Below are 17310 nucleotides of genomic sequence, written 5' to 3' on the forward strand. Positions count from 1 at the left end.
TAGGCTTTCGTGCCCTTGTGGATTGAGCAGATGATTACGGGTCTCGTCCCGTGTGATAATCATTGTGCGCTAGTGTTACTTATTCAAGGTACTCCTCGCACTTTTGTTTGGGTTTCAACCCTGTGTTTTTATTACGTGTTTGTTTGGTCTTTGTCCCCGTGTCTTTACACGGCATACCGTAATTTGGGGCTTATTAAAAAAAACTATACCGACGTGACAGAATAATCGATCATATGGAACACCGATTGGGTCTTAAAGCACGTGGTCAAAACACAATCTTTTAATGCTACGCGTGTAAAGTAAGCAGGCGCTAAATTAACTCGTTCAAGCATTAAGTTAACGTCTTCAAATTAAATCAAATCAAATGTTATTGGTCACATACACATGGTTGGCAGATGTTAATGCGAGTGTAGCGAAATGCTTGTGCTTCTTGTTCCGACCGTACAGTTATATCTAACAATTTCACAACAACTACCTTATACACACAAGTGTAAAGGAATGAATAAGAACATGTACATATAAATATATGGATGAGCGATGGCCGTGCGGCATAGGCAAGATGTAGTAGATGGTATAGATTACAGTATATACATATGAGATGAGTACTGTAGGGTATGTAAACATTATATAAAGTGGCATTCTTTAAGTGACTAGTGATACATTTATCACATTCAATTTTTAATTATTAAAGTGGCTAGAGATTTGAGTCAGTATGTTGGCAGCAGCCACTCAATGTTAGTGATGGCTGTTTAACAGTTTGATTGCCTTGAGATAGAAGCTGTTTTTCAGTCTCTCTGTCCCAGCTTTGATGCACATAGTTCTTCCCAGCTGTATGTAATAAGACTTAAGATTTCCTGGGGTAACAGTGTAAGAAATAATACATAAAAAAACAAACTGCATAGTTTCCTAAGAAGCATAAGCGAGGCGACCATCTCTGTCGCGCTAAGTTAACGCCTATACGTGTCAAATAAGCAAATGTGCTTGCAGGTGGTCCCACGTGCTAAATCCTCCTTTCAACCAGATTTCACAGTTTGAAGGAACTTCCTTTTCCACTGCAAGCAGAGTATGAACCTTTACAAGGTAACATTTTTGTCTTTGTAAATTGCTGTTACTGAATCATAAAGTTTATCAGCTAGTTTACAGTGGAAGGATCTGTTTCTCATCACTGGCTATAAAATGCAGCTAACATTAATCTAGCACCAGGATCAGCAGTGTTTAGCATAAGCTAAGTCAGATACTTGCTAGCTTATTTAGCTAATGTCGGTAGCTTCGAACCCCGGCCATATTATCTCATATAGTTAGCCTTAAACTTTGCCCTGTCATACTGCTATCTTGTGTTTTATTAAAAGCCCTTCAAAAAAAAACGTCACCTATAACAGGAACACATTGGACTATGTTAATACTATCAAGGTAAATTACATACTAGCAAGATTGTTGCTTGAATGCAGGGCCAGGCATACATAGATTAGACAACGGAGATGTTCAAAATCCTGGTAGTTCTCGATTTTTGGACTATTGTCTTTATTGTGCTTTATCATTGACTAAATGAAGACAAGCTACCTTAATGTGACTTATCGGCTAGTACTGAAGCAGGACATGTTTTTGACTTACGTTTTAGCCCAAAGCCTTGTATTTAAGCAAAACAACAGCTGAAGCCTGACTGGCTGTCATTTCAATGCTAGCGTTAACCGCGCTAGCTCGCGATTAGCATGAAGAAACTGAAAAGCTCACATAAAGCAAATTTGGCTAGTGACAACCTTGTAAAACATTTGCTAACATCGACAACACATCAGCTTTCAAACAAAGTAGACTTTGATGTGCACGTTCACTTCGTTTTTGGAGTATTTATATTCCATCGAAGCTTATTAGGCTAAAATAACAACTTCAGGCATATACCCAGTACTATATAGTACTGCTTCAAAGGATTAGGGTTCCCATTCCTTCCGCTTTATTTTCAAACAATTGTGTCTTGCAGAAGGGAACCATGAAGAGGAGCTTGGAGTGGGCAAGGGGGAGGCTGATAAAGCAGCAGAGAAGACCTGATTCAAGTGTCACAGTTAATTCTAGTGATTCTCACCTGGTTGGCATGCACAACACAGCAAGGTATGCAACATTAAGCCCAATCAAATGTTCAAGTTATTAAAACATGTATCCCAATCTACAGTCAAGCAACGTTTAACCTGTTATGGATAAGGGGCCGTATTTTCACGGCCGGATAAAAAACGTACCCGATTTAATCTGATTATTACTCCTGTCCAGAAACTAGAATATGCATATAATTATTAGCTTTGGATAGAAAACACTCCAAAGTTTCTAAAACTGTTTGAATGGTGTCTGTGAGTATAACAGAACTCATTTGGCAGGCCAAAACCTGAGAAGATTCGTTACAGGAAGTGCCCTCTCTGACCATTTCTTGGCCTTCTACACTCTCTTTATTGAAAACTGAGGATCTCTGCTGTAACGTGACACTTCCTACGGCTCCCATAGGCTCTCAGAAGGCGGCAGAACGGTGAATGATGACTCTGCTGTCTCTGGCTGAAAAACAGTAGCGCATTTGGATAGTGGTCGATCTGAGAACAATGAGACTGGAGACGCGTGCGCGAGATGACTCCATGTTTTTATTTTCAGTCTTTGAACGAAAACAACGACTCCCGGTCGGAATATTATCGCTTTTTTACGAGAAAAATCGCATAAAAATTGATTTTAAACAGCGTTTGACACGCGTTTGACACGCTTCGAAGTACGGTAATGGAATATTTAGAATTTTTTTGTCATGAAACGCGTCGGGCGCATCACCCTTCGTCACCCTTCGGATAGTGTCTTGAATGCACAACAAAACGCCGCTATTTGGATATAACTATGGATTATTTGGAACCAAACCAACATTTGTTATTGAAGTAGAAGTCCCGGGAGTGCATTCTGACGAAGAACAGCAAAGGTAATCCAATTTTTCTTATAGTAAATCTGAGTTTGGTGAGGGCTAAACTTGGTGGGTGTCAAAATAGCTAGCCCGTGATGGCAAGCTATCTACTCAGAATATTGCAAAATGTGCTTTCACCGAAAAGCTATTTTAAAATCGGACATAGCGATTGCATAAAGGAGTTCTGTATCTATAATTCTTAAAATAATTGTTATGTTTTTTGTGAACGTTTATCGTGAGTAATTTAGTAAATTCACCGGAAGTTTGCGGTGGGTATGCTAGTTCTGAACGTCACATGCTAATGTAAAAAGCTGTTTTTTGATATAAATATGAACTTGATTGAACAAAACATGCATGTATTGTATAACATAATGTCCTAGGAGTGTCATCTGATGAAGATCATCAAAGGTTAGTGCTGCATTTAGCTGTGGTTTTGTTTTTTGTGACATTATATGCTAGCTTGAAAAATGGGTGTCTGATTATTTCTGGCTGGGTACTCTGCTGACACAATCTAATGTTTTGCTTTCGCTGTAAAGCCTTTTTGAAATCGGACAGTGTGGTTAGATAAAGGATAGTCTTATCTTTAAAATGGTGTAAAATAGTCATATGTTTGAAAAATTGAAGTTTTCGGATTTTCGAGGAGTTTGTATTTTGCGCCACGCCTATCATTGGATATTGGAGCAGGTGTTCCGCTAGCGGAACGTCTAGATGTAAGAGGTTTTAATGTCAGTTGTGTGTTAATGTTATGAACTACAAACAATCTATGGTTTTTGGAGTCAATGAATCAATTGAAAGTGACTAAAATTAGAAATTATTTTAAAATCACTGTGCCAGTAAAGATGACAAAAAGGAATCTGCTCCTATGGTTCTGTTTACATTTTTTCAGACACTTCAATCTGACTCTCTTGTTAATGTTTGACGTCAGGCAAAACGTCTTCAGCCACCATAGGATGAAGAGCCGCTGGTTGGCATTTTTGATTGCAGTGTCTGTGTGGGTGTGTCACGTTGGTATGAAGGGTCAGGAGACAGGCGCAGGAATGCGTAATATTTTTTTTTTATTCATCCCTGTGTAAAGGCACGGGGACGAAGACCAAACAAACACTATACAAACAAAAGAGTGAGGAGTACCTCGAATAAATACACAATCGCACAATAATTATCACACGGGATGAGACCCGTAATCATCTGCACAATATACGTGGCACGAATGCCAAAACAACATAGCACATGTACTCACACGAACCAACGGACATTGTAACAATAATCGACAGGACACTGGAGAACAAAGGACACACTTATACAATTACTAATCATTGGGAATAGGGGCTAGATGTGCGTAATGAAAGTTTCGGAGGGATCCGTGACAGGGTGTACTAGGAAAGGACATTAGAAGTTAGGTCGCCATGATTTCGAAGCTTCTTACCATCTCCACTGCAGCCCAGTCAATATCAATTAAAAAAATTGTAACAATAGATCGTGTAGCACATGGTAGCAAAAATTTCACTGGACCAACTCCAGTTTGCCTATTGTCCCAACAAATGTCAATTATACATTTTTACATACGTCAGAGTGCATTTTCTTTTATAGCTCTGCTTTCAACACCATCCTGACCCACAAACTGGTTAGCAAACTCAGTGCTCTGGGTATAAACACTGTAATAACAAATTAGGTGTTTTTCATTATCACAAGAACGTGTATCCCCATGCTGACGACACTACCACGGTATACCTGATCACCAGTGATCATGAGTACATGAAGGAGCTGTGGGACCTGACATAATGGTGATAGGACAACAATCTCAGCGTAAGCCATTCTCCCATCTACTGTACATTGACATGGAGATGATCAGCAGCTTCAAGTTCCTGGGCACCCTGATATCCTTTTCTGCCCTCATTCACTCCACTCAAAAAGTCCCACTCCATCTTCACTACCCTCATCAACTTGCTGCACCCTGACCTATGTACCAACTACAGTGTCTGTTTTTGCCATAACACATGTAAATGAAATGTCCATATTTACTTTAAGATTTATTTACGGTAACATTGCACATATTGTAACAGTCCCTTGACATACATGACTTAACTACTTTGCATAATGCTCAGTTTACCCACTAATTAATCATACATTTATTAAAATATTAAAGCTGCATTATGTATTACTGTGTCCAATTGATTCTGGTTGGTTGTAATGTTTTTGAAAACTTTCACTACACAACTTTTTTTTGCTGACGGACAATCCTGTCAAATGTTCATAATATCAATGCTTTTGGGACACATCACCAATTAACACTGGCTGCAGTATTCCGACTTACTAGGTAGTCATGCAATAAACATTTTAGATAAGGCCCTTAAATACAATTTGATTTTAGTCACATGCGCCGAATACAACAGGTGAAATGCTTACTTACAAGCCCTTAACCAATAATGCAGTTAAAAAAAGAAAAACTAAAAAATAATAAATAAATTAATAAATAATTAAAAGAGCAGCAGTAAAATAACATTAGCGAGGCTATATACAGGGGATACCGGTATAGAGTCAATGTGCGTGGGCACCGGTTAGTCGAGTTAATATATACATGTAGGTAGAGATATTAAAGTGACTATGCAAAGATAGAGTAGCAGCAAATAGTCTGGGTAGCCATTTGATTAGATTTTCAGTAGTCTTATGGCTTGGGGGTAGAATCTGTTTAGAAGCCTCTTGGACCTCTCTGGTACCGCTTGCCGTTCGGTATCAGAGAGAACTGGAGCTGGAGACATATCTCCCTCACTAACTTTAAGCATCAGCTGTCAGAGCAGCTTACCGATCGCTGCAGCTGTACACAGCCCATCTGTAAATAGCCCATCCAACCAACTACCTACCTCATCCCCATATTTGTTTTTGTTTTTATGCTCTTTTGCACACCAATATTTTCTACTTGCACATCCTCATCTGCACGTATGTCACTCCAGTGTAAATTGCTAAATTGTAATTACTTCACCACTATTGGCCTATTTATCGCCTTACCTCCTTAATTTGCACACACTGTATACAGATTTTTCTATTGTGTTATTGACTGTACGTTTGTTTATCCCATGTGTAACTCTGTTGTATTTTTTGTCACACTGCTTTGCTTTATCTTGGCCAGGCCGCAGTTGTAAATGAGAACTTGTTCACAACTGGCCTACCTGGTTATATATAGGTGAAATAAACAATTTTAAAGATAAAACTGTAGCTGTGGCTCCACTGGCAATCCCAGCCTAGGAATGCTGAAGCCCCCGAAGTGAAAATGAAAACCTTCTCCATGGTTAAAGGGTATGTGTTCCCCCCTGAAAAAAGAAGGGAAGGGGGGGCATTAAAGTCCATAAGTAACACTTATTGGAGAACACGATACTCTAAGTGAAAGTAGTTGGGGATTTAATTGATCTATTACGTTCTTAGGGGGCCCATGGAAGAATAAGGCTATAAAATGCTGTCCCACAGTTGTGAGAGTGATTAGGTGATATATTTTACTGAAGCTATGTCTTTGGCCAAAAGAGGCTTCTCAGCGTAGATGAAAACCTCTCTGAAGAGGCTTGAGTGTCTATTCATGTAAAGGCAGGAGACCTAGACACTCCAGACCCTCTTTGAATCTATAAAGTAAAAAAAGTCACAATGAATTTGCTCTGAAGAATTTAAATGAATTTATGAGATTCCTTAGATATATGGAAACTCACTGCTCAAGAGCATCCCGTAGCCTGCTTTCTAAGCATAACTTTGTGGCTGACCACCAGGGCATCCCTCTCCAATGTACGAATGTATTGCACTGAACCTAACATGACTGCTTCCTGTGCCTCATCAACAGTTTGTGCTAACTGGATCTTAGATTGTCCAAAAACACTGTTTATTGGACTAATTAGCAAAACAATAAATTGATTATCACTACCCTTAAAAAAGATTGACCGCCAACAAAAGGAAAACAAATTGTTTTTTAAACTTAGTGCAAATTAACAGTAACATAACATTCATCACAGTATAAAGTGACTTACCTTCAACTTCTCTCTGAAGGAATATTCCGCAATTTCTTTCAGTTCTGGCACAGGAGGTTGTAGGCCACACACTGTATAACTTCTCTAAAAAGAATTGTCGCTCTACACCCCCATGTACCAGACAGACAGCAATTATGCGGCCCACCTGCTTATATACACCATCATAGAGTGCTGTCACACAGAAGTCAAACAGTAAAGAAAGGACACATTACATAACATACAAAAATCAAATATCTTACTCAAGTCATACATATTGCCATAAACAAACGTGTCTTTGTTGATGTAAAAGTGTAACTCACCTTGAGAGTTGCAAGAAAGGCATTTTTGCCAATCAGGTCCCTCAAATATTGCAGAGGAATGGATGGCACTCATTAGCAGCATGATCATGAAAAATTCTCTTTTGGAGGACCACCCTCATCAGCTGCCCTTTTTTCGGTCAGCATCCCTAAAAACCATGTCTATTTTTGCCTCCGGATTAAAGCAGGCTCTCTTAAAAACAATCGAATTATATTATAAACCAAACATTTCAAATCACATCACAGAAATCAAGCAGCAGGCTTGGCAGCAACGCCAATAAAGAAAATCACGTCTACGCCTATTTCTGACATTTGCCACGCATTTCCAAAACCTAGCAAACAACAAAATAATACAAGCTCAGCCAGGCTGCCTGTTTTTACCCAGATTCAAAAGATTTGCAGCCGCCTTGATGCTGTATTGAACTTCCTCAGCAGTCTCTCGTTCCACTCCCTACGGAATTTGCTTGTAAGATCCCTGTCAAATGTCAGTTGAATCAGCTGCCCTTTCCTCCTGTGCAACATGCTCCGTCTGTGCTTACTAAATACATTTTTCAATGTTGAAAAGGAGTTCTCGCAAATTGCTATGGATGCTCCAAATGTTAATCCCAACTCCAATGCCATCATCAAAGTAGGCATAGCTGTTAGAGGACTGGAGTATCTATCCAAAATGCTCTGCATAACGTTAGTCCATTTTTCTTCTCCAGATCGGGCGATTTTAGTCTGTAGAAACTGGCGTGCGACAGTAAACTCAGTTTCCACAAAATCTCCTGAGATTAAGTCAGGCAGTGGTTTCACATTGTCCACATCCATAAAGGTTTCATTCTCTGGGTGCAAGGCACACAGGGACTCAACAAATTCGCTGTTTCGTTCGTTAAATCTTGCTGACATTTCTCCTAGTCCAGCATCCAGAGTGCTGGAAAAAAATAATTTTGCACTCCCTCTCATTATCCTCTTCTTGCTGGCCCATAGTTATTTCGACCACATATTCTTTCAGATTACGACTCACTACTCTGCCGTTTGCTTGGAGCGGGGTGTCCGAGTGCTTGTATTTCCTTGCAGGAATATTCCAGCCACTCTCTGTCTTTGAGCCACGCGCTACAAAATGCCAGTTGCAGGCCCCTCGTCGGGTTGGTTACCTCCTATGTCACCAGGCTGCAGACCGTCACGCAGGTGACTTTGCTGCTGGACTCGACAGCCTTGGCCTAGGTGATTATCGTCGGTTTAGCGGCCTTGGCCTCTGTGGCAGGCTTCTCCCCCTCCCCGCCGCTTTGATCCGATGCTGCCGTTGTGCCCTGGCGAAGCAAACTTTCTAATATCCATCATGCTATCAGCTACCTACCTAACAGTTAACGTTAGCTAAAAAAAATGTGGTAGTACATAACCTAAATGATCAAATTGACCCCACCCTTGTACTGTGAAGGCCAACTGGTAAAATGTGCGTACGTATGATGCATGGAAGGCTTCCTCTGATTCAGAATCTACAGAGCATTTATTTTTTTCATGCCGCCATTCTAGTAAACCATGGATTGAAATTCATGATCGGTTGTGTATAAAGAATTACATATGTTTACCTTTGAAGATGTTAAATGACATTATGCTTATCCTTGTAATTCCCAACATAACTCTTTTATTAACATTATTACTCTCTTGGCCAAATAGTATATTCACAAATGTAAATGGAGTGGAAAAATTACATACTTTTTTGTTATTTTCATTGAACTGTTACAATTTTATAAATCCCTCAAACTTCTGAAACTTAAAAAGTTGGAATAATTATTAGAAGTCATGTCTCTGAATGTCTATTAATGTCTCATTACCTTGTCAAATATTAATGATGTCCTGAATTATTCTTTTTTTGAGGGGGGGGGTCGCCTGATGTTCTATTATTTCATTTTTTTCATTGTATTCACAGGAATGTCCCTGCATTGATGTGTAATATTGTTATTATTGTTGCAATAAACATTTTAAATAAATAATGATGCATGCAAGGGAGTTGCATGAATGAACATACACAACAAATCGGTTTGGCATGGAGTGGGCAGATTGTGGGTCAGAATAGGGATACAAAACTGAGGGGCACAACATTCAATGCCACCTCTTGCACCCTCGTGGCTACTAACAGTTTACTACACAACATACACTTAGCATTACTTTCTTAGCTACAGTATACATATCTCCCTGGCATATTACATCATTTGTGCAGCAGTGTACAATACATTTCTGGACTCACCTTGTTGTGCTGTGCTCACTTGAACAGGAAGTTGGCGAGGCAATCCTTCCTGGGCAAATTTTGTCATCAAAGTCTGGTGTTCTCTGGATTTATAGGGCTTTCAAGACAACTGGGAACTCGGGAGAAAACAAGGTTGAATCATGATGACGTCAGCGATCTTCAGGTCGTAGCTCTAGAAAGAGGCCCGAGTTCCCGATTTACAATTCCGAGTTGGATTACCGTTCAAAACATTATTTTTCCAGTCGGAGCTCATTTTTCCCAAGTTCTCAGTTGTCTTGAACTCACAGAAGTCCGATTTCCCAGTTAACAGTTTTTTTGAGCGCAACAGAAATCATGCTGGATTGACAGCCTGATCAATGTTGAATGTTTATCATTTTAAGGCTTGAAAATAGACCCTTAAACCCAGAATTGGGACCACACACACACTCCACTGAATAGCAGGCTAGTGATTGATTTGCAATGCTTGCAGTTAGCCACTGACTCCTTCCAAACCATTCATTGTTGAATTTGCGATGAGCACGATCATCAAATCAAATCAAATTGTATTGGTCACATACACATGGTTAGCAGATGTTGTTGCGAGTGTAGCATGTGCCCCTTGTTCCGACAGTGCAGCAATATCTAACATGTAATCTAACAGTTCCACAACAACTACCTAATACAAACAAATCTAAGTAAAGGAATGGAATAAGAATATATACATATAAATATATGGATGAGCAATGACAGAGCGGCATAGGCAAGATGCAATAGATGGTATAAAATACAGTATATACATATGAGATGAGTAATGCAAGATATGTAAACATTATTAAAGTGACTAGTGATCCATTTATTAAAGTGGCCAATGATTTCAAGTCGGTATGTAGGCAGCAGCCTCTCTCTGTTAGTGATGGCTGTTTAACAGTCTGATGGCCTTGAGATAGAACCTGCTTTTCAGTCTCTCAGTCCCAGCTTTGATGCACCTGTACAGACCTCACCTTCCTGATGGTAGCGGGGTTGAACAAGGATTAAAAAGGACTTGATTCATGATCATGACTGCTAGCTAAGATTTTGAAAGTATGATGTTGTTTTTGTTGTTGTTTTTTAGCTAAAAATGTGCGGCTCAAAACAGGTAGGGCTCTGAATGATAGGTCGCCATTGGTTGAGACTACAAAAATGCTTTTTTTCACGTGACACATGCATGCACCTGTGACTGACCAATAGGATAGGGTCTGAACGTACGATAGTCAATCATATATCACAACAATACATTTGTTACAACAACTCCATTATACCATTATCACAGATGTGACAGCAAAATGGATGCAAAGGATATTAAAAGAAACTTGCCACATGGGAAAGTATACTGGATGGTTGGGAAGAAAAGTCAGATGTGTGGAAGTTATTTGACTTGGTTGTTGAAACAACTAGAGAATCAACTGGCCACGTCAAGTGCAGAGGAAGCATGGCAGGCTGAACCATCGACCAGAGGAGAACAACGCTGAAACCCTCCACTGTGGATCCTGTTTCTATGCGATAATATGTAGAAAATCCTACTTTATACAAGTAGACAATTCATTTGAAGTAAACTTAAATGCAGAGGTCTACATGTCCTAGTAGCCTAATTCTTCTGACAATTGTTACATGTTCAGTAAGTTGGTTAATGTAGCTTTATATTCAATTATTTGTATCAGTTATTCAATTTCAATTTGATTTCAGCTTGCTAGCGGCAAGAGATGACCACTAGGACTTCTCCTAAAATACAGTATGTGTTCTTCTGTTGTGTTTTGATGTATTAAAAAAAAAAGCTAATAATATCCAGAACATTTATTTATTATTCAATTATTCAAGACTATTTATTTATGCGTTCTTCTATAGTGTTCTGTTCGGTTGCCTTAATGCTTAGGCTATAGTAGCTTAATAATATCCAGAACATTTATTTATTTATTCAGGGCTCCGTCTGTTATTTTATTGACGTGTTCTTCTGTTGTGTTCTCTTCTGTTGTTTTAATACTTAGGCCATAGCCTAATTAGCCAGAACATTTAATTTGTTATTCTATTTTCAAAGTAAAAAGATTGATTGTATTTTAAGGGATGACTGGCTGTCTCTTACTTATATAGGCTACTATAGTACTTAATAATAATAATAATAGTAATAAAAATAATATATGAAGAACATTTTTAATCTAACACCTGTTTGGCAGTGGCACACACGGCGAGACTCCGAGATCATTGAGTGCTTTTGAAATCTGTAGCCTATCTGTATCAGCACAATGAACAGCAATGACGTTTAGATGGGCAATTACTCTATTAAATGCAGCCCTTACCAAATTAATGCAAAAAACTGAAAGCAGTAGCTTCGTATTGTGTCATACCTGGCTCCAGGATAAAGTGACTAAGGGGGCAGTTGAAATTGCTGATGGGGCTACATTTTTCAAATGTATTTTTTAACGCATTTATTGCTTTGAAATTCCAGAAACATTTTTATTTTTTACTTTGCATTTATTTCAAATCAATACATAAATCTCACATATAGTAGGGCTGAATTTTTTTCTAATTGCATTTAGTATTAGGCAACCTTATGATTACTTTGTTGTTTCTTGTATCTACAGTAGATAATACTTGACATCTCATTTAGAGATTCGATTGAGATGGCCTAGACTATTGTAGGTTTATCATTTCAGAAATACAAGTTTTGAAAACGCACAGAAACCTACTGTATCTAAGTTTGAATGTTTATTTTCATACACTATAGTTGAGGCTGCCAATAAGATTATGGAATCACATTGTATTTATAAAACATGGTTTGGATATTGTTGTAATCAATGACTGTTTATGGTTGTAATCCACTATTATTTTGGGCTGAGTCCTCCAAGGATTTCAACTGGGAATTGTTTATGCCTGTTGCCATCTGCAGGCGGAGAGGGAGCACAGCGCTTTGTGTCTCCCCTCCCCTCAACAACACTCGAAGAAGATGCATGTGACAACTGTCTCTTTTTTCTTTGTTGTCTTAAACATGTATGTGGTGTACACAAGCACATGATCTATAGAAAAGGTTAGAGTCTAAATGGTTATCTGAGTCATACTTACCTTTTACAATGCATTTGGAAAGTATTCAGACCCCTTCCCTTTTTTCATTCTTTTTAAACATTACAGCCTTTCCTAAAATTAATTTTAAAAAGTATTGTCCTCATCAATCTACACACAATACCCCATAATGACAAAGTGAAAAACAGGTTTTTAGAACAGTTTTTAAATGTATTAAAAATAAAATACAAAAATACCATATTTACGTACGTTTTCAGACCCATTGCTATGAAACTCAAATTGAGCTCAGGCGCATCCTGTTTCCATTGATCATCCTTGAGATGTTGAAATAACTTGACTGGAGTCCACCTGTGGTAAATTTAATTGATTGGACATGATTTGGAAAGGCACATACCTGTCTATATAAGGTCCCACAGTTGACAGTGCATGTCAGCAAAAACCAAGCAATGAGGTCGAAGGAATTGTCTGTAGAGCTCAGAGACAGGATTGTGTGGAGGCACAGATCTGGGGAAGGGTACCAAAACATTTCTGCAGCATTGAAGGTCCCCAAGAACACAGTGGCCTCCATCATTCTTAAATGGAAGATGTTTGGAACCACCAAGACTCTTCCTAGAGCTGGCCGCCCAGCCAAACTGAGCAATCGGGGGAGAAGGGCCTTGGTCAGGGAGGTGAACAAGAACTCAATGGTCACACTGACAGAGCTCCAGAGTTCCTCTGTGGAGATGGGAGAACCTTCCAGAAAGACAACCATCACTGCAGCACTCCACCAATCAGGCCTTTATGGTAGAGCGGCCAGATGGAAGCCGCTCCTCAGTAAAAGGCACATTTTGGAGTTTGCCAAAATGCACCTAAAGGACTCCCAAACCATGAGAAACAAGGCTATCTGTAGCTCAGTTGGTAGAGCATGGTGTTTGCAATGCCAGGGTTGTGGGTTCGATTCCCACGGGGGGCCAGTACAGGAAAAAAAAATGAAATGTATGCATTCACTACTGTAAGTCACTCTGGTTAAGAGCATCTGCTAAATGACTAAAATGTAAAAATGTATCTGGTCTGATGAAACCAAGATTTAAGTCTTTGGCCTGAATAGGACTATCTTCTGTATACCACCCCTAACTTGTTATCACACAAATGATTGGCACAAACACATTAAGAAGGAAATAAACACCACAAATCTTTTAACATGGCAACCTGTTAATTGAAATGCACACCAGGTGACTACCTCATGAAGCTGGTTGAGAGAATCACAAGAGTGTGCATAGCTGTCATCAATGCAAAGGGTGGCTACTTTGATGAATCTAAAATCTAAAATACATTTTGATTTGTTTAACACTTTTTTGGTTACTACATGGTTCCATATGTGTTATTTCATAGTTTTGATGTCTTCACTATTATTTTACAATGTAGAAAATAGTAAAAATAAAGAAAAACCCTTGAATGAGTAGGTGTCCAAACTTTATAAATATATATATTTATATATTTGTATATATGTGTGTGTATATGTGTGTATATACAGTTGAAGTCGGAAGTTTACATACACCTTTTTCACAATTCCTGACATTGAATCCGATTATACATTCCCTGTCTTAGGTCAGTTAGGATCACCACTTTATTTTAAGAATGTGAAATGTCAGAATAATAGTAGAGAGAATGATTTATTTCAGCTTTTGTTTCTTTCATCACATTCCCAGTGGGTCAGACGTTTACATACACCCAATTAGTATTTGGTAGCATTGCCTTTAAATTGTTTAACGTGGGTCAAACATTTTTGGTAGCCTTCCACAAGCTTCCCACAATAAGTTGGGTGAATTTTGGCCCATTCCTCCTGACAGAGCTGGTGTAACTGAATCAGGTTTGTAGGCCTCCTTGCTCGCACACACTTTTTCAGTTCTGCCCACAAATTGTCTTCAGGAATTAGGTCAGGGCTTTGTGATGGCCACTCCAATACCTTGAATTTGTTGTCCTTAAGCCATTTTGTCACAACTTTGGAAGTATGTTTGGTGTCATTGTCCATTTGGAAGACCCATTTGCGACCCAGCTTTAACTTCCTGAGATGTTGCTTCAATATATCAACATAATTTTCCTTTCCAGTCCCTCCTGCAGCAAAGCACCCCCACAACATGATGCTGCCACCCCGTGCTTCACGGTTGGGATGGTGTTCTTCCGCTTGCAAGCCTCCCCCTTTTTCCTCCAAACATAACGATGGTCATTATGGCCAAACAGTTCTATTTTTGTTTCATTAGACCAGAGGACATTTCTCTAAAAAGTACGATCTTTGTCCCCATGTGCAGTTGCAAACCGTATTCTGGCTTTTTTATGGCGGTTTTGGAGCAGAGGCTTCTTCCTTGCTGAGCGGCCTTTCAGGTTATGTCAATATAGGACTCGTTTCACCTCGGATATAGATACTTTTGTACCTGTTTCCTCCAGCATCTTCACAAGGTCCTTTGCTTTTGTTCTGGGATTGATTTGCACTTTTCTCACCAAAGTACGTTCATCTCTAGGAGACAGAATGCGTCTCCTTCCTGAGTGGTATGACGGCTGCGTGGTCCCATGGTGTTTATACTTAGGTACTATTGTTTGTACAGATGAACATGGTACCTTCAGGCGTTTGGAAATTACTCCCAAGGATGAACCAGACTTGTGGAGGTCTACAATTTGTTTTCTGAGGTCTTGGCTGATTTCTTTTGATTTTCCCATGATGTCAAGCAAAGTGGCACTGAGTTTGAAGGTTGGCCTTGAAATGCATCCACAGGTACACCTCCAATTGACTCAAATTATGTAAAAAAAAGTTGCCATACAGTTGAAGTCGGAAGTTTACATACAGTTAGGTTGGAGTCATTAAAACTTGTTTAAAGAACTTGATTAAAGAAGCAATAAAGTTGGCCTTCTTTAGACTAGTTGAGCATCTGGAGCATCATCATTTATGGGTTCAATTACAGGCTCAAAATGGCCAGGAACAAAGACCTTTCTTCTGAAACTTGTCAGCCTATTCTTGTTCTGAGAAATGAAGGCTATTCCATGCGATAAATTGCCAAGAAACTGAAGATCTCGTACAACTGTCATGTCCTGACCCTAGTAAGATGTAATTTTCAATAGTAGAGTAGGTCAGGGCGTGACAGGGGGAGTTTTGGGTTGTTCTATGTTTTCTATTTCTATGTTTAAGTTCTAGTTTTTCTATTTCTATGTTGGGATTGTTTGGATTGATCTCTAATTGGAAGCAGCTGATCCTCATTGCCTCTGATTGGAGATCATATTTAAGTAGGGGTTTTTCTTCGTGGGTTTTGTGGGTAGTTGTTTTCTGTTTAGTGTATGTCACCTGACGGAACTGTTTCCGGTTGTTTTGTTGTTTTGTGAAAGTATATTCATTAAAAGTAAATATGAGCACTATACATGCTGTGCCTTGGTCTCCTTTATACGACCCTCGTTACAACAACGCTGTGTACTACTCCCTTCACAGAACAGCTCTGTTCATTTTTCCCTTGATCCTGACTAGTTTCCCAGTCCCTGCCACTGAAAAACATCCCCACAGCATGATGCTTTCACCAGCATGCGTCGCTGCAGGGATGGTGCCAGGGTTCCTCCAGACATGATGCTAGGCATTCAGACAACATAATTCTATCTTGTTTTCATCAGACCAGAGAATCTTGTTTCTCATGGTCTGGGAGTCCTTTAGGTACCTTTTGGCAAACTCCAAGCAGGCTGTCATGTGCCTTTTACTGAGGAGTGGCTTCTGTCTGGCCACTCTACCATAAAGGCCTGATTGGTGCAATGCTGCAGGTGGTCCTTCTGGAAGGCTCTCTCATCTCCACAGAGGAACTCTGGAGTTCTAAGATAGTGACCATTGGGTTCTTGGTCACCTCCCTGACCAAGGCCCTTCTCTCCCGATTGCCCAGATTGGCCGGGCAGCCAGCTCTAGGAAGAGTCTTGGTGGTTCCAAATTTCTTCCATTTAAGAATGATGGAGGCCACTGTGTTCTTGGGGACATTCAGTGTTGCAGAATTGTTTTGGAACCCTTCCCCAGATCTGTGCCTCGACACAATCCTGTCTCGGAGCTCTATGGACATATCCTTCAACCTCATGGCTTGGTTTTTACTCTGACATGCACTGTCAACTGTACAGACAGGTGTGTTCCTTTCCAAATCATGTACAATCAATTGAATTTACCACAGGTGGACTCCAATGAAGTTGTAGAAACATCTCAAGGATGATCAATGGAAACAGGATACGCTTGAGCTCATATCAAAGGGTCTGAATACTTATGTAAATATGGTATTTCTGTTTTTTCTTTTTAATACATTTGCAATAATTTCTAAAAAACTTTTTTCACTGTGTCATTATGGGGTATTGTGAAATTGTTTTATTTAATACATTTTAGAATAAGGCTGTAACGTAACAAAATGTGGAAAAAGTCAAAGGGTCTGAATACTTTCCGAAGGCACTGTATCTGACTCAGTGGTTGGAGGCAATTTATACCTATACAATTAGCAGAGTTGTGACTGGAGGGCAATCTTTGTTCACTTAAAGGGATACTTCGGGATTTTGGCAATGAAGCTCTTTCTGTTTCCCCAGAGTCTGAAGAACTAACGCATACCATTCGTACGTCTCTGCATCTAGTATGAAGGAACCTAGAGGTACTGTAGTTTCTCGAGCCAACGCTAACTAGAATTAGCACAATGTCTGGAAGTCTAGGGTATCTACTAGCGTGCTAGCTGTTACCATAGACTTCCAGTCATTGTGCTAATGCTAGTTAGCAATTGCGCTAACACTAGGTAGCAACTTCCTTCAAACTGCACACAGAGACACAACATTTGTAGCCACTATTTTATCTGACTC

The sequence above is a fragment of the Salmo trutta genome, chromosome 5, assembly GCF_901001165.1.
Source record: "Salmo trutta chromosome 5, fSalTru1.1, whole genome shotgun sequence".
NCBI lineage: Eukaryota > Metazoa > Chordata > Actinopteri > Salmoniformes > Salmonidae > Salmo > Salmo trutta.